This window comes from Scyliorhinus canicula, chromosome 6 (genome assembly GCF_902713615.1).
Source record: "Scyliorhinus canicula chromosome 6, sScyCan1.1, whole genome shotgun sequence".
NCBI classification, from domain to species: domain Eukaryota; kingdom Metazoa; phylum Chordata; class Chondrichthyes; order Carcharhiniformes; family Scyliorhinidae; genus Scyliorhinus; species Scyliorhinus canicula.
Genome location: NC_052151.1, coordinates 207,270,601 through 207,289,706, shown reverse-complemented (window position 1 = coordinate 207,289,706; position 19,106 = coordinate 207,270,601).

Below are 19,106 nucleotides of genomic sequence, written 5' to 3'. Positions count from 1 at the left end.
TGCCTATCCGTTCGACGTCGTTAATATTCACTTTATTTAGTTCCAGTGAAGTTAATGAGACCGAACATATATAGGCCATACAGTATTATCTTTATCTTAATTATATTTGGCCCTCCGTGGGGGTTAGTTTTGCATTTCTGCCATAGTACAGTGACACTAATCCATTTTAAGATCTCTTGCGATTTGGTATAGTTGTTCTTCAACTTGATTTCAGTAGATGTTTGGTAGATAAATGTATTAAGTTACCAGTGCAGATAGATGGAATTCACATCATTATGATAAATAATATAGTTAAAGGAGGAACCAATTTGAGATGCTAAATATTATACCGCCGTTCCCATGTCCCTGAGGACTAAATGAAAGGAATTTCACATGTTACTTCTGACTTTTAAAACTTTTACCACATGTTCCACCATATTTGGACAAACGTTATTTCCAGAATGAGCATCGGTCTGATTTGATAGTTACGTTCAAAAATCTTTCAAATATCCGACACTTACAGGATGTGCTGCTAGTAGATTAAAATTTAACACGCGATTATTTCCGCTGCAGAAAATACTATTCTAATGTGGAATTTGTTAATCGTTTTGGGCAGGTGTTCCAATGGGGTTTTTTTTCAGAGACAAATGATGCTACTCTGAACATATCGCCAAATGTTGATATTCTAGTATTTCTGTTATGTTTCAAAGGTGTTGACGTGTATGGTGCTGAATGCGACCAGTGTCATTCTTGGCATTGCCAATGCAGCAATGTTTTGCATTTATTTGGAAATCAGGCCCCCACTCATTTTTTGTCATTCTGGAAGCAGCTGTGATTCTCGGCCCATTACTTTGGCTGTAAGTAGCGAATTTAAATTAAAATCCTACAGTTATATATTAATGCTGCATGAAGAGGATATCCGTCACGTAGTTAGTGTGCTTTTTCCTTGAGGGATCCACTTCAACTCAGTCCCTTGTGCTTTCCCTTGGCAACATTTTCCCATTGAATTAGTTATCCAGTTTTCAATCGAAACATATAATTGCACGTGTTCCCTGCCTCTCAGATGATACCTCATTGTTTGCCCCCAGCTTGTCGCTGGTTCATTAACAATTAACTCCGTCTCCTCTGATGACCATTCTGCTGGTTCTTTCATTTACTGGAATCAGTTTCTCCAGCAAATGTCATCACTATTTCATGTAATGCCATTAATTCTGCTCTGTTCTGATTAGAAGAACGCTGTTTTTTATAATGTATCAACATTATATTGCAGACGCTTTTCAACCTCGGCATTTTAAAAACATATTTTTATTGATTTTCACATTTTTAAGCTACACATTTCAGCTCACGTATTAAATTACAAGTGTCATAACCGCGCCTATGCTTCATCATTTCTAACTTGTTTTGGGACTTGTGGGTGTTGTTGGTAAGGCCAGCATTTGTTGCCCATCCCTGATTGCTCTTGAGATTACTTAATAAAGCGCGTTCCTGTTGTAGAGAGAGCCAAATGTAGGGCAGGCCAATAAGGACAGGACATTTCGATTCTTAATAGCACGGGTTTTATAACAATTAATGACAGTTCTGCTGTCACCATTATGGAGACTAGCTTTCAATTTCATATTTAGTCATTAGTACAAAATCCACTGGATGCCATGGTTATATCTGAGCTCCTGTAATCAGGGCGTCAACTTTAATCACAGAACCCTGGGTCGCCTAACATTCTCACTGCGCTGCAATCACCTGCAGTGTTAACCGATAAAGTTTCATATGTTGCGTGTCTTGGCGTCTTCTGAAAGCACAATGCACCGAATTTGCCAGGTAACTCCATTCGTCTCTAAACAAATTTGTGCACAAATGAAGGTCACTTTCTTCATTCACGAATGGGTGTTTCCAATTAGTACTCTGCCTCGAAGCGGACTGTTTGATTGTACAATAAAATATCTCCCTACCAAAGAAAAGCACGATTGCGTGCACCCTTCACAATGCAAACGAGCGTCACTTTCCATTTCCGACGACAAAGATGTAATGAAAATAAATAACAACATATAAATTTGTGAGAGGAGCGGGAGTGTCTCTTCAGGATTCATTCTAAGACAACTTTGGATCTTGCGGCATATAACGATTTCAATTCAGCGTTGTATTGAGAGATCACATCCTGTGAAACTGTGCATGGCAAACCAGAAATTAATATAAGTCCTTAAGAAACAACACAAACATGCTTGAAAGCTCCAACTCGACAACACAAATATTTATCGCATAAGTGGTATATTTTTTGTGAATCTTTCTTACAAAGCGAAACTGAATCCAATGAGAAAAGAGTTAGTAACCATGTCTTATTCGCGAAAGGTATATGGATGAATTATAATTTAAGAAAATGAGGTGTGAACATAGGAGCAAAAAGTGGGAGGAGGCATTCAGCCCCTCGAGCCTGCTCTGCCATTTAATAAGACCACGGCTCATTTGATAGTCACCTCAAATCTGCATCCCGTCTTCCCCGGCAACCTACGTGTTTACTACAAATCTAACAACATTGTCATACAAATATGCAAAGGCTCTGCTTCCACCGCCTGTTCAGGAACAGAGGTCCAAAGACTCGTATCTGAGAGAAACAATATCGCTTCATATACGTTTTAAGTCGGAGATCCGTTATTTTCAAACAGAATTAGGAGCAGTAGTACTACACTCCTGTATGCCTCACCTGATGCCCGTGTCTATTTTTTTTACATTGTGTATTTATGTTTGCCCTATGCATTTGTTTCATGTATGCAAGGATCTGTCTGGACTGTACGCAGAAAAATACTTTTCACACTTTTTCCGGTACACGTGACAATAAACACATCCAGTCCAATCCAATCCAAGTAAGCAACTCTGTCCCGAGTTAGCTTGCCCTAGTTTCAAGTTTTCCCACAAGAGGAAACATCTTCTCCATATCCAGCCTCCCAAGACTTGTCAGGATTTTCAATCAAGTCGCCTCATTTTCTCCCAAGCTCCAGTGGATATAAGACGAGCCTGTCCAACCTTTTCTCATAAGACAACCCAGTCATTCCAGGTTTAGTCTGGGAAACATTCCCTGAAGTCCTTCCAACACAGTAGCACCTATTCTTCAATAAGGTGACCAAAACTGTACACAGTACTCCAAATATCCTCTTACCTGCGCCCTGACCTATACTCGAGTGGAAACATTTGTGGAGATCTAGAAACGGTCTGGAGAGTGGATGCACATGGAAACCCTTTTCAAAGAGCAATCACATAGACGACTATTTTTCTTTTTTTGGTATCGTTTTAGGATTTTGAGAACTAGGCGCTGCGAAGTTCTCCGGTTAGTCGCACTTCCTATGTGCATAAACTTTCATAACTTTTCTAACTCCAATTTATTCATTCATATTTGCAATTAGAATTATCATGGAGACGCTCACGTTGCCATTGCACTGGATGGCATGTGGTTGCGCTACTGCCCCCTTGTTTCGCGGCTTCCACTCCCCAACCTGAATGGCTGACAACATTAAGTTAAAATTGCACTTCTTGATTCCCAACATTGTGGTTAGTTTAGCTATCTCAAATAAATGCAGTTTTCAAACGATGGATGAATATTTTTTACAATCATTGAATTATGCTGTCGCTGTATGGCAGCCGATGTTCCTAACATGATTCCTATTCCTTTTTGCCCTAACATATTTTTCCCACTGATCCACAGAGATACCGTTTCAGCATACTTTTGGTTCTGCACCTGCTGACAGTGTTGGAAATTGTTGTTGTCAATTTTCATTTCCATTTCTGGGGGCAATGGATTGTGGAACTCTTTCCGAGTGAAAGCCAATAAGGTTTGTAATTTTTTGATCCGTTGTATTTTTTAAGTATATATTCAAGGTTGTTACTTACATCCCAATGCTTGAGCAGTGTCAGTCATTCCTTAGTCTTGTCCTTGCACATTTATTATTTACGAACTGTTGTCCTGGAAATCGTGATAAGTAAATATGCAAAACGCGTGGGCGCCCTGTACAGAGAAGGGATCTATGACCCATGTAAAGACAGCTGGAAAGTGTAACTCTGACTTACAACATAATGAAGTATTGACGCACATGTTCTGACCTATGATATAAGTTAGTGTAGAATTCGATGTCAAACCAGGCACTGTGAATCCAACCACGAGAGGGAAGGAAGTGCAGTGTCGTAGAATGATGGAATGGTTACAGCATGGAATGTGGACATTCGACCCTTTGAGCTTGCACCAGAACTCGACAAGAGGAATTCACCTGGCCCAAATCCAACACACTTTTGTCTGAAATTGTGCTAAAAAATATCTTTATCCAATTCTCATCTGAAAGCCACAACTTGATTTCTCCCAGCACCAGAGCTGATGGTACATTCTAAATCCCAATTGCTCACATCCATTATACAGAAATGCTTTCTCATGTCTCTCTCGGTTCTGATGCCAAAGTGTGCCCTCCGATTCTGAATATCTCCGCCAAATGAAACAAATTCTGGCTTATCTATTCGAACCTTCAATATTTTGAACTTTTCTTTGAGCTCTCCCCTCAGCCGTCTGTTCTCCAGGGACAAAATTAAAACTTCACCAATCTATCCTCATCAATTAATTCCATCGTCCCTTGGACCATTGTCTAAATCAGTTGTGCTCCCTCCGGACGGCCTGCATTCTTCCTGAATAATGGTACCAAAGTGTGGTAATTCCAGTTGAGGTCGAACAGTAATATTTTGACTTTGGTAAAGGGATAAATGTTTAATTGGTGCTCTGCAGCCCAAAACCTAACTATTTGCTGATTTCCATTTCAGTTAATGGCCATCCTCTCCTCATTCTCTCCCTTTGCCACACTTCCTTAATTTTCACAACCTCTTCTAACATCCTTCAAAAGCTGTATTTCCACTTGTACTTTCAACCCGTCAGCCGTTCGCCTGATTTATCTTACTCTCTATCGTTTTCCTCATTCAGGAAGTTAAATTTTTGTTCGTCCCACCATTCCATCTCACTGGAATATACATTGGATATATCAAGCCATACTCTAAGAGATATTCAATTGTTGTTCAATTGTCTTCCAACCTTTATTCCATTTTATCTGGAACCGACACCTTCACCGCACCTGAAATTGGTCCTCCAATAGTTTTACTTTAAATTCTTCTTGCCTTTTTCTTTCGTAATCAGTCTAATCGTTGTGACACTAAGATCAAAATTATGGATTTATTGAAAAAAACGAAACAAAGCTACAGGTAAACATCTAAAAAATCCTAACAACAATTTTAAAAAAACAGAAGGACTAGAGAGCCTCACTCCTAAAAATCATCGCCAGGAAATTTTTGTGACAATGATTAATGGGAATCGCACAACGCAAAATTGGATTTAGACTGACAGAAACAATCCTTTATTCTCTCAATACAATCCTCCATACCAGCAAAATACGAGAGTGGAAATTATTTGAATGGTAAGCCAGACAATTTGGAGCTGTGGTGCAGAATCTTACAGAATAGCACTACATTTGAAAGGCAAATTTCAAGTTTTCATATCTAAGTACATACAATATTGTCATCCGAATTGTGCACAGTAATTGGTGAGTTTCATGAGTTTACGTTTCCAGTAAAGTGTGGTCAATACAATGTATCCTGGGAGTTCCATTTTCTGAGGAGCTTGGCGCTTTGTGTGCAAGAAGCCATAACCAATTACTCCATTATTTTTTCATGTATTTGCTTATTAAGAGATTTGCTGACTTATGTAATTTAGTTTCTATCTTATCAGCCTTCTCAGGAGCATACTGACGAAGACAAGATCAACACAGAAATTGAACCTACAGAGGTTGATGCCACCACTTCCATTCTACAGTTGTTTCAATATGAGACGACAAAATGCAACAACTTGCTCTGAAATTTAATTCAAAATAGTATGTTGCGATGTCAATTTTTAAATGGGTACAGGAACTGGAAAAGTTCTGCACTGTAAATTGTATAATTCACAACAAATCTTTGAATGTGGATTCATAAGTCAATGAGGAAGTTACATACAGTTTGGGAACTCAAGTCCTAAAGCGTAAAAATTGTGACATGCAAGAGGTTCCTACTTATTCAACTGAGTGCTGAATAAATACAATGTGTAATTTACATCTAATAGCTATACAAATGCTATCAGGGTTTGAAAATAAAACTGTCAAATTCATGAATAACGAAATGCATACTTTCTGTTGAACAAGTTGGTGATGGTAGTGCCCCCTCTTCTCAACCTTGCCCCTCGCCTGAGGGTGTTGTGATCCTTCGGTTAAATCTCTGCCCCAAAAGGGGAAAGCAGCCTATAGTCAAATGGGACTATGGCGACCTTACTTTTATTTTTATTCATCAGGAAAACAATATTTAACCGTCAGTCTTTGAAAATGTTACTAATTCTTTTTTTCTCTGTTTTTATTCAAATGTTTTCCACTTTATATATAACACCAAACCAAAACAATACTCCTAATCACAAACCCAACCTCTACTGAAAAAAGAAATAACTCCCCTCACACCCACACAGCAACTAGCTGTAGCCAGCTCTTTGAAAGACAGAATAATCAGCTGCCATCTTCGGTAGAACCCTCACTGCTTGCCTCACGGTGTACTTTCTAGAGGTCTAGAAACCCCATTCGAACCCCCAGCCGCACTGAGGCATTGGGTGGAGAAGCTGACCTCCATCCCATCAGCATTCACCTCCGACCTATCAGCGAGGCAAAGGCCAGGGCATCGGCCCTTACACCCATCTGCAGCTGCCGCAAGTCTAACCCACATAAATGGCAACTAAGGGACAGGGCTCCTGTTGAATTTTCAGAATCGCCTATATTGTGCTAAAGAAAGAGACCCAGAACCACATGTGCTTAGAACATATGCACATGGTTAGCTGAACCACGAACCAGAACATATGCACATGGTTAGTTGAACATCTCCCATCACACTCGCATTAACCTCCACTCCCCCCAAAACCCTACTCATCCTGGACCTAGTCACGTAAGCCCTATACACTACCTTGAACCTGTATTAGCCAAGTCCCGCACACAAGGATATGACGTTCATCCTCGCAGAGCCTCACTCCTCACCCCATCCTCCAACACCAGCCTTATTCCTCATCACACTTGCCTTAACCCTCCATTCAGTGCTACGGCGTATTCGGTCATAATTCCTCTGCAGACACCCGAGGTACTCCCCTCTTCCAACCCTGCAAGCAAAATCACTCATACATTATCCCCTCGAGTGCCATAACTGGTGGACAGTAAATGAAAATTGCTTATTGTCACAAGTAGATTTCAAATGAAGTTACTGGGAAAAGCCCCTAGAACATTCCGTCGCCTGTTCGGGGAGGCTATTACGGGGAATTGAACCATGCTGCTGGCCTGCTCTCAAAGCCAGTGATTTAGCCCTGTGCTAAACAGCCCGCCACTGCTCGCCAGAAGCTCTGGGATAGGATGGCACGAGTACCTACCATCTACATCCTAGATCTCACCTACAAACCATTGATGTTCCTCCCTTGCCTCCCTATCTATTGGCACCTTGTGCGACATTATCTCCCCTCTCCCCACTGTCCTCAATGCGTAAGGCGAAACTTTCTCATTCTTATTAAACCCCATACATTCATCGATCACCCCTGATATCCTCAAAACCCCAAATCTGCCAACCGACCCACCTCCAACTCGATGCCGGTCATTGAGCCGGCCTTCACTCCAACTCCAGATCAAACAGATGTGTAGCATGATCCGAAATAACTATCGTGGAATATTCCACTTTCCTCACTCCTGGCAGCAAAGACCATCCCATAACGAAAGAATCAATCCGCGAATATACTTTATGCACTGCAGAAATGAAGGTAATTCTGCAGGTCAAGAAACCACTATGTATCCACGCTTCCTATCTCCCATATAATCTGTCAATATCTTTGCTGTTCCTGAAGGATCAACAACTTCGGCTTTGAAGGGCAGCACGGTGGCCTAGTGGTTAGCACAGCTGCCTCACGGGGCTGAGGTCCCAGGTTCGATCCCGGCTCTGGGTCACTGTCCGTGTGGTGTTTGCACATTCTCCCCGTGTCTGCGTGGGTTCTCAACCCCCACAACCCAAAAATGTGCAGAGTAGGTGGATTGGCCACACTAAATTGCCCCTTAATTGGGAAAAATAATTGGGTAATCTAAATTTACAAAAAAAATTTTTTTAAATTTAAAAAATCAAAAAAACTTCGGCTTTGACCAGTTTAATTAATTAGATTCAAAACACAGCTCAACCCCCCCCCCCCTCCCCCCCCTCCCCCCCCCCCCCCCCTCAGATCAGCTGGCGTGCGTCCAAGTCAGGAAAGGCAACAAACATCCTCTTCAGAATGCTACCTCCAGTTTGGAGCATACACATTATCAACACCATTGATTTGCCTTGCAACGTCCCATTAACTATTATGTTATTACCCCTGATCCACTACAACTGTCCCATCTGAAAACGACCCCTTTTATTAATTAAACTTAATTAATTCCTGGGGTGCTGTTAGCAAGGACCGAGTGGAACAGCTGACTCACCCAACCCTTCCAAAGCCTAATCTGATCCCTCGCCCTCAGCTGGGTCACCGGCAAATTCACCCGATGCTTGTGTTATGTTGTTACATTGTGTACCCTTTGTTGTCCGATTATGTATTTTATTTTATTCCCTTTTCTATTCATGTACTTAATGATCTGTTGAGCTGCTCGCAGAAAAATACTTTTCACTGTACCCCGGTACACGTGACAATAAACAATAAAATCCAATCCAATCTAATCCAAAAGCATTACATCGGCCCTTAAATTCATCAAATGAGAAAAGAAACTCTCACTTGCTCCACTGGATCACCCAAACACCGAACATTCCAGAGACTAATCTAACCGGGGGACTCTCAACCCCCTACCCCTCATGTCAGCCATTTCCACCGTGACCGGAAATCCGTAAACAATTGTCTCTCTTATCATTTCTCCTCACCACCCACCGCTTCCCGACGATGTGCAACCATCTAAGATAATCGAACCTGCTTCAGCCGTCCAACAGACCGCAGCTCCTCCCACCACCTCACTCCCATTCACTGGCTAACCTCTGCCTGCTAGTGAGGTAGCGCCTCCGACATGCTCACATCAAATGAGTTACAGTAACAAAATCTAAACTCCCACACACTCTGCAAAGGAAAACCGAAACACAAAACCCATTCACCTGCCATCCTCCATTCTGGGTGGCACTACACCCCACGGATTTCCTACCCTATTACACATCCCCACATCCTCGGCACTCTCGCACCCGTGAAAACATATATTCCCTCAATACCTTAAATTCAATTCACCGTATCTATGTACAAAAATGAAAGATAGCATAACATCCCCAAGCAGTCCCCGTCCAAACTATCACAAAAGTGCCAGTCAGACCCCTTCATTTCAAGCCCAAGATTTGTGCTTTAATGAAGCCGCCACTTGCTCCGCTGTCCCCAAAAAAATAATCTCTGGAACTGTGTGTGCCTCCCATCGTCGCTTGTTACACCACACCAAAGTGCACACCGCGTTTTATACAGTGCCTGACTTCATCCATCTGGTGAAGGTCCTGTGCCGCTTTGCCAACTCGCTGCAACATCTTGGGTATATTCGAATACTGCTGACACCCCACCGCAACCCTTGGTTCACGTTTGCTCAATGTGTTATTTATTTAAGTAGTGTATCTCTGCTGATGAAGCGTCGCGTGATATGTAGCGACGTCAGCAGAATGTTCGCGCGGGCTTTTGTTTCTCCTCTTGCATCTTTAAAAAAACTTTAAAATCTTTATTGTCACAAGTAGGCTTACATTAACACTGCAATGTAAGTTACTGTGAAAGCCCATGTCGCCACATTAGACTGTATAATGCAACAGCTCCAGGATAAACCTATGCATTGCGCCCTTAAGAACCCTCAAATGTGTGGCACCTCCATATTGTTTCTCTTTGCTGCCATTTCAAAATATAACAAAAGAGAAAACTGGCGAGGAGGTTTGAGGCAGTGAAAAAACTGGTGATGTACTAAAACTATCGACCCAGATAAATGAAAATGGGTGACCAGAGGGATTCAGAAAATTCTCGGTGCCTGATACAAACCTATAAAAATCTGCTGAGGCAGAATGTTCTTTTGGGAGCAATGAGTACAAATGTGACTGAGTCAGAACAAAACTTGTTTTGAAACTTCCCTACCGTTAAAGTGGGTAGACTCTGAGCTGCACGTAGTAGTGAACCGAGCTGTGGGAATGGGGATTCAAAAGCCAGTCCAATCTCTGCAAGCTATTCCTCGAATAAAACAAATGATAGTCCAAGCAAAATTAATATTTTGCATGGTGGATTAGGAGACATCTTGTTTCATAGATATAAAAATGATGGATGGGAGGACGGTTGAAGAAATTATAGAGCCTGAGAGCAGGTATCTGATGAGGTTGGCAAAGGTGGTGCCATGAATGCATTTCCATGAAGACTGTGAGACTTGGAACTCGCATGAAGAGGAAATTCAACATTATCCCACGGCTAATAAATAAGAGAAGATCTAAAGTTTTCAAAGTATCTTAATTCGGTACGGTGTAAACTTTTATGCTATTTGAATATTTAGTCTATCCAGAAAAGCTGGGAGCTAAAACCTACAATGAATTGATGAAGGCCCTGTAAGGTCATTTCTCGTTTTATTTGCAGAAAGGTTTCAGTTCCACCCAAGTAGTCAGAGAGAAGGTGAAAGCACCTTACAACGTATGGAGACCTGAAGAAGGTTAGCAAAATGCTGTGAGTTTTTTTTGCAAGAAGAGATGACACCTTTTGTGTTAGGCTGGTACGTCGACGCTGCAAGGAAGCTATTCAGAGAAAGCTGCTTATGGAAATTCTAAACTCTTAAATCAGCAGTAGAAATTGCCCCGTCATTGGAGCGAGCAACAAAAGTGGCTTCACGTGTAGAAACTGCGGTGAAGATCCACAAGGTGCAGACCACTAAATAGAAGTCTGCAAGAGCTCAACCATGCTATCGATGACCTCCAATTTGGACATTCGGCAGAGGAATGTTGGAGTAGAGAAATTGCAAGAACAGTAGCAAAAAGGGTCATATTGTCGAAGCATGCTGGACATGATAAACCTCCCCAACACCTAAAACGTGTAAGAAAAATAAACATCTAAGCCTACTTGTGGCGTCTACAAGGTGGTCGACGAGTTCATGACCCCTGAGGAGACGATGTACCTGAACAAGTTCAAGAGCTGAAATTGAGGCATCGTGTCAATCCGGCGTGATCGACCAACGTTTCTGGGTATTTCCAAATTTGATGTAACAAAGTCAGATATGGAAGCGGATACACAAGAGCTGGTACCATGGATACCAGAGACAAACTATAAATGAGAATTTAAAGCATCTGCCATTGAACCCATCAAATGTTACAGCAATAGGATACACCACAAAACGGATGCATTGTCAGTAAAATTAAAGTAAATGAAAAAAAACAGCCGAGTTGCTATTCCATGTTATTTGGGGGAACATCCCAGCTTTATACGGCAGAGCTCATTGGAAAAAAAAATCAAACTCAACTGAGGAACGGTGAATCAACTAGGTTGATGGAACACAGGTGCCTAAAGAAACTCGTCGAAAAGTATAACATGGTGTTTCAAAACTCACTCAACTCAATGACTAGAGAGTGTGAGCCCAACTCAAAACTAAAACCAAACAGCACATGAAAATATTTCAATGATGCCGCCATCAACCTGAACCCTCATTCCGGGATTGATCAGTACCCTCCTTCCGGGATTGATCCGTGCCCTCCTTCTGCGATTATCAGTGCCCTACTTCCGGTGTTTCTCAGTGCCTCCTTCTGGGATTGCTCAGTGCCTCCTTCTGGGATTCATCAGTGCCTTCCTTCTGGGATTGATCAGTGCCTTCCTTCTGCGATTGACCAGTGCCTCCTTCTGGGATTGATCGGTGCCTCCTTCTGGGATTGATCAGTCCCTTCCTTCTGGGATTGATCAGTGCCTCCTTCTGGGATTGATCAGTGCCTCCTTCTGGGATTGATCAGTGCCTTCCTTCTGAGATTGATCAGTGCCCTCCTTCTGGGATTGATCCGGGCCCTCCTTCTTGGATTATCAGTTGCCATATTTCCGGTGTTTCTCAGTGCCTCTTCTGGGAATGATCGGTGCCCTCTTTTTGGGGTTTATCAGTGCCTCCTTCTGGGATTGATCAGTGCCCTATTTCTGGGGTTTATCAGTGCCTCCTTCTGTGATTTATCAGTGCCTCCTTCTGGGATTGATCAGTGCGATCCTTCTGGGATTGATCAGTGCACTCCTTCTGGGTTTATCAGTGCCCTTCTTCTGGGATTGATGCGTGCCCTCCTTCTGGGATTGATCAGAGCGCTACCTTCTGGGATTGATCAGTGCACTCCTTCTGGGATTATCAGTGCCCTACTTCCGGTGTTTATCAGTGCCTCCTTCTGGGGTTTATCAGTGCCCTCCTTCTGGGATTGATCAGTACGCTCCTTCTGGGGTTTCTCAGTGCGCTCCTTCTGGGATTATCAGTGCGCTCCTTCTGGGATTGAACAGTGCACTCCTTCTGGGGTTTATCAGTGCCTCCTTCTGGAATTGATCAGTCCCTCCTTCTGGGGTTGATCAGTCCCTCCATCTGGGGTGTATCAGTGCCTCCTTCTGGAATTGGAATCAGTGCCCTCCTTCTGGATTGATCAGTGGCCTCCTTCTGGATTGGATCATGGCTCCTTCTGGGATTGAATCAGTGCCCTCCTTTGGGATTGATCAGTGAGCTCCTTCTGGGGTTTATCAGTGCCTCCTTCTGGATTGATCAGTCCCTACCTCTGGCGTTTATCAGTGCCTCCTTCTGGAATTGGATTGGATTGGATTTGTTTATTGTCACGTGTACCGAGGTACAGTGAAAAGTATTTTTCTGCAAGCAGCTCAACAGATCATTCAGTACATGGGAAGAAAAGGGAATTAAACAGAATTCAAGGAAATACATGAGAATACATAATAGGGCAACACAATATACAATGTACTACATAAGCATTGGCATCGGATGAAGCAGACATGGGTGTAGTGTTAATGAGGTCAGTCCATAAGAGGGTCATTTAGGAGTCTGGTGACAGTGGGAGAAAAGCTGTTTTTGAGTCTGTTCGTGCGTGTTCTCAGACTTCTGAATCTCCTGCCCGATGGAAGAAGTTGGAAAAGTGAGTAGCCGGGTGGGAGGGATCCTTGATTATGTTGCCGCGCTTTCCCCCGGCAGCGGGAGGTGTAGATGAGATCAATGGATGGGAGGCAGGTTCGTGTGATGGACTGGGCGGTATTCACGACTCTCTGAAGTTCATTGCGGTCCTGGGCCAAGCAGTTGCCATACCAGGCTGTGATGCAGCCCGATAGGATGCTCTCTATAGTGCATCTGTAAAAGTTGGTAAGGGTTAATGTGGACATGCCGAATTTCCTTAGTTTCCTGAGGAAGTGTAGGCGCTGTTGTGCTTTCTTGGTGATAGCGTCGACGTGAGTGGACCAGGATAGATTTTTGGTGATGTGCACCCCTAGGAATTTGCAACTGCTCACCATCTCTACCTCAGCTCCGTTAATGCTGACAGGGGTGTGTACATACTTTGCTTCCTGAAGTCGATGACCAGCTCTTTAGTTTTGCTGGCATTGAGGGAGAGATTGTTGTCACTGCACCACTCCACTAGGTTCTCTATCTCCCTCCTGTATTCGGACTCGTAGTTATTCGAGATCCGGCCCACTATGGTCGTATCGTCAGCAAACTTGTAGATGGAGTTGGAACCAAGTTTTGCCATGCAGTTGTGTGTACAGGGAGTAGAGTAGGGGGCTAAGTACGCAGCCTTGCGGGGAACCGACATTGAGGACTATTGTGGAGGAGGTGTTGGTGTTCATTCTTACTGACTGTGGTCTGTTTGTCAGAAAGTCAAGGATCCAGTTGCAGAGTGGAGAGCCAAGTCCTAGGTTTTGGAGCTTTGATATGAGCTTGGTTGGGATTATGGTGTTGAAGGTGGAGCTGTAGTCAATAATAGGGGTCTGATGTAGGAGTCCTTGTTTTCGAGATGCTCTAGGGATGAGTGTAGGGCCAGGGAAATGGCGTCTGATGTGGACCGGTTGCGATGGTATGCGAATTGAAGTGGGTCCAAGGCGTTCCGGGAGTATGGAGGTGATGTGCTTCATGATCAGCCTCTCGAAGCACTTCATTACAACTGACGTCAGAGCCACCAGGCGGTAGTCCATTGAGGCGTGCCTGGTTCTTCTTTGGTACCAGTATGATGGTAGTCTTCTTGAAGCAGGGTGGGGACCTCGGAGTGGTGTAGGGATAGGTTAAAGATGTCTGTGAATACCTCTGCCAGCTGGTATGCGCAGGCTCTGAGTGCACGACCAGGGATCCCGTCCGGGCCCATCGCCTTCCGTGGGTTCACTTTCAGGAAGGCCGATCTGACTTTGGAAACTGTGATGGTGGGTATGGGTGAATTATGGTTTGTTGGGGCACTCGATAGCGGATTGTTGGTTACCTGCTCAAACCGAGCATAGAATGCATTAAGTTCATCGGGGAGGGGTGCACTGCTGCCAGAGATACTGCTCGGCTTCGCTTTGTAGCCCGTTATGTTGTTTAGTCCTTGCCACAACCGCCGAGAGTCTGTCTGTGACTCTAGCTTAGTTTGATATTCTCTCTTGGCATCTCGGATGGCTTTGCGGAGGTCGTACCTGGATTTCTTGTATAGGACTGGGTCGTCTGCCTTGAACGCCTCAGATCTGTCCTTCAGTAGGGAGTCAATCTCGCGGTTGAGACCATGGTTTCCGTTGGGGAACGTACGTACTGCTTTCTTTGGCACGCAGTCGGTCCCACACATTTGCCTGATGAAGTCTGTGACGGTGGTGACATACTCATTTAAGTTAGTCGCTGAGTTCTTAAATATGGACCAGTCCACTGTCTCCAAGCAGTCACGTAAGAGCTCTTCTGTCTCCTCGGACCAGCACTGCACAGCCTTCTTAGCTGGATTGGGATTGATCAGTGCCTCCTTCTGGAATTGATCAGTGAGCTCCTTCTGGGGTTATCAGTGGCTCCTTCTGGAATTGGTCAGTGCCTCCTTCTGGGATTGATCAGTCCCTCCTTCTGGGGTTTATCAGTCCCTCCTTCTGGGGTTGATCAGTCCCTCCTTATGGGGTTTATCAGTCCCTCCTTCTGGGATTGATCAGTGCCTCCTTCTGGGGTTGATCAGTCCCTCCTTCTGGGATTGATCAGTCCCTCCTTCTGGGGTTGATCAGTCCCTCCATCTGGGGTTTATCAGTGCCTCCTTCTGGGATTGATCAGTGCCTCCTTCTGGGGTTGATCAGTCCCTCCATCTGGGGTTGATCAATGCCTCCTTCTGGAATTGATCAGTCCCTCCTTCTGGGATTGATCAGTGCCTCCTTCTGGAATTGATCTGTGCCTCCTTCTGGGATTGATCAGTCCCTCCTTCTGGGATTTATCAGTGCCTCCTTCTGGGAATCAGCAGTGCCTCCTTCTGGAGTTTATCAGTCCCTCCTTCTGGGATTCATCAGTGCCTCCTTCTGGGATTGATCAGTGCCTCCTTCTGGGGTTGATCAGTGCCTCCTTCTGGGATTGATCAGTCCCTCCTTCTGGGATTGATCAGTCCCTACCTCTGGCGTTTATCAGTGCCCTCCTTCTGGAATTGATCAGTCCCTCCTTCTGGGATTGATCAGTGCCTCCTTCTGGAATTGATCAGTGAGCTCCTTCTGAGGTTTATCAGTGCCTCCTTCTGGGATTGATCAGTGGCTCCTTCTGGGATTTATCAGTGGCTCCTTCTGGGGTTTATCAATGCGCTCCTTCTGGGGTTTATCAATGCGCTCCTTCGCGGATTGATCAGTGCCTCCTTCTGGGGTTTATCAGTGGCTCCTTCTCGGATTGATCAGTGCCTCCTTCTGGGATTTATCAATGCCTCCTTCTGGGGTTTATCAATGCCTCCTTCTGGGATTGATCAGTGGCTCCTTCTGGGATTTATCAATGCGCTCCTTCTGGGGTTTATCAGCGCCTCCCTCTGGGATTTACCAATGCGCTCCTTTTGGGGTTGATCAGTAAAACCTATCCTTCATGACCTTTTCCATTAACTTACCGACCACCAAAGACTAACTGGCCTATAATTACCAGGGTCATTCCTATTCCCATTCTTGAACAGAGGAACACATTCGCCACTCTCCAGTCCTCTGGCACTATCCCTGTGGTCAGTGAGGACCCAAGATCAAAGCCAGAGGCTCTGCAATCTCATCCCTTGCCTCCCAAAGAATCCTTGGATATATCCCATCTGGCCCAGAGGACTTGTCGTCCCTCAGGTTTTTCAAAATTGCTAATACATCCTTCCTCAGAACATCTACCTCCTCCAGCCTACCCGCCTGTATCACACTGTCATCCTCAAAACATGGCCCCTCTCCTTGGTGAACACTGAAGAAAAGTATTCATTCAATGCCTCTCCAATTTCTTCTGAGACCATGCACAAGTTCCCACTACTGCCCTAACCTCACCCTGGTCATTCGTTTACATTCAAGCTTGATGTGGAAAAGGACAACGATGGGTCTAAGATCAAAGTTCTAAACTGGGGTAAGGCCGATTTTAGTAAGCTCAGAGTACAGGGCCAGCATGTTCCACTCAAGAAAAAGGGTGGGGCCAAAAATCTAGTGACCATTGGATATCAAGGAATATACATCAATGGACTGATTTCTCACAGATGGTGTCTTGAAAAATAAGTTGCTATGGTCGCGAAGAACCAGTTAGGCTGAAAACAGGTGTGGACCTTATCCTGACTTCTTAAGGGTCGCGCTGTGTAAGTATTTAGTTGGCATTGTTGGTGGTCTTTTGCCATATCAGCACATTTATGTAAATCATCTTCATGGAATTATCCTCTACTGTTTCTAATATATGTTACTGCACTATGTAAGTTCCAAACATCCCTAAGACCTGTTTAATAGACTATAATTGTTGATTGCTCGAATAAATAATTGTTAGTAAACCCTATTCATTAGCCTCCCTCCTACAGGCCGCCGGTTGGCCCTTGTGTATCCCAAGATGGCCAACTTACAGATGCGATTGTTTCTTTGACTTTCCACCACTATTGATTTTGGTATCCAGTTTAAGTTCATAAAGACAGGCATTCAGGCCAACTGCTTATATATTACATAGGCATCTGATTTCTTATCTTATTTTCACAATTACTGAATCTAATTCCCCACCACCATTTATTGTGTGACTTCCGAGTCTGAAGAATGACGCCATTAGGTATATCATTAATATCATTTGAATTATGACTCGGACATGAGAGATAATGCAAATACATGGGTGTATTTGTTTGTTTTGAGTCATGGTCCACGTATTTTCCCACAATGCAGAGGAATCAATTTAAGACTAAAATACCATAAGATATATGGGAGAATTAGGCGATTCAGCCCACCGCGTCTGCTCTGCCATTTGATCATGGGTGTTATGTTTCCCATTCTCCTGCCTTCTCCCCATAATCCCTGATTCTCTTATTAATCAACAACACCAGATTTGTGCATGACGTGCTGTTAACTGTTATTTGTTCAATATTGTTTGTTAAAGCTTTAGTTTGTTCCCGACTGCAGAACTGGAGAATCGTTGATCTCCAAGAGGGGTCCGAAGGAGCGGACGCAGGGGCATGAGTAGCAGGAATGTTTGACAACTTAATGGGGGATGGGACGTACAGACGACCGTTAGAGGTGGATAGGGCTCATAGAGCCCCAGCGATGAAGCCGCGTGTCGGAGACCACCTGAGGGCGATGGTGGTGAGATTCCACAGGTACCTGGACAAGGAGTGTATTTTATGGTGGGCCATGCAGACACGGAGCTCTAAGTCGGAGAACAGCATCCTGCGTATATATCAAGATCTGAGCGCGATGTAGCCAGGGGAAGGGCAGGGTTCAACCAAATAAAGTCGACCCTGGATGGAAATTGTCTCATTGGGCAGACGCAGCATGGCTTCATAAAGGGCAGGTTGTGCCTAACTAATTTAGTGTAATTTTTTGAGGACATTACTGGTGCGGTAGATAACAGGGAGCCAATGGATGTGGTATATCTGGATTTCCAAAAAGCCTTTGACAAGGTGCCACACAAAATGTTGCTGCATCAGATAAAGATGCATGGCATTAAGGGTAAAGCATGAATAGAGGATTGGTTAATTAATAGAAAGCAAAGAGTGGGGATTAATGGGTGTTTCTCTGTTTGGCAATCAGTAACTAATGGTGCCCCTCAGGGATCAGTGTTGGGCCCACAATTGTTCACAATTTACATAGATGATTTGGGGTTCAGGATCAAGGGCAACGTGTCCAAGTTTGCAGACGACATTAAGATGAGTGGTAAAGCAAAAAGTGCAGAGGATACCTGAAGTCTGAAGAGGGATTTGGATAGGTTAAGTGAATGGGCTAGGGTCTGGCAAATGGAATACAATGTTGACAAATGTGAGTTATCCATTTGGTAGGAAATAACAGCAAAAGGGATTATTATTTAAATGATAAATATTAAAACATGCTGCTGTGCAGAGAGACCTGGGTGTGCTAGTGCAGGAGTCACAAAAAGTTGATTTACGGGTGCAACAGGTGATTAAGAAAGAGAATGGAATTTTGTCCTTCATTGCTAGAAGGATGGATTTTAAGACTAGGGAGGTAATGCTGCAATTGTATACCTGGAGTATTGTGTTCAGTTTTGGTCTCCTTACCTGAGAAAGGACGTACTGGCGCTGGAGGGTGTGTAGAGGAGATTCACTAGGTTAATTCCAGAGTTGAAGGGGTTGGATTACGAGGAGAGGTTGAGTAGACTGGGACTGTACTCATTGGAATTTAGAAGGATGAGGGGGGATCTTATAGAAACATATAAAATTAGGAAGGGAATAGATAGGATAGACACGGGCAGGTTGTTTCCGCTGGCGGGTGAAAGCAGAACTAGGGGGCATAGCCTCAAAATAAGGGGAAGTAGATTTAGGACTGTGTTTAGAAGTAACTTCTTCACCCAAAAGGTTGTGAATCTATGGAATTCCTTGCCCAGTGAAGCAGTTGAGGCTCCTTCATGAAATGTTTTTAAAAGACAGATTTTTGAAGAATTAAGGGGATTAAGGGTTATGCTATTAGGGCTGGAAAGTGGAGC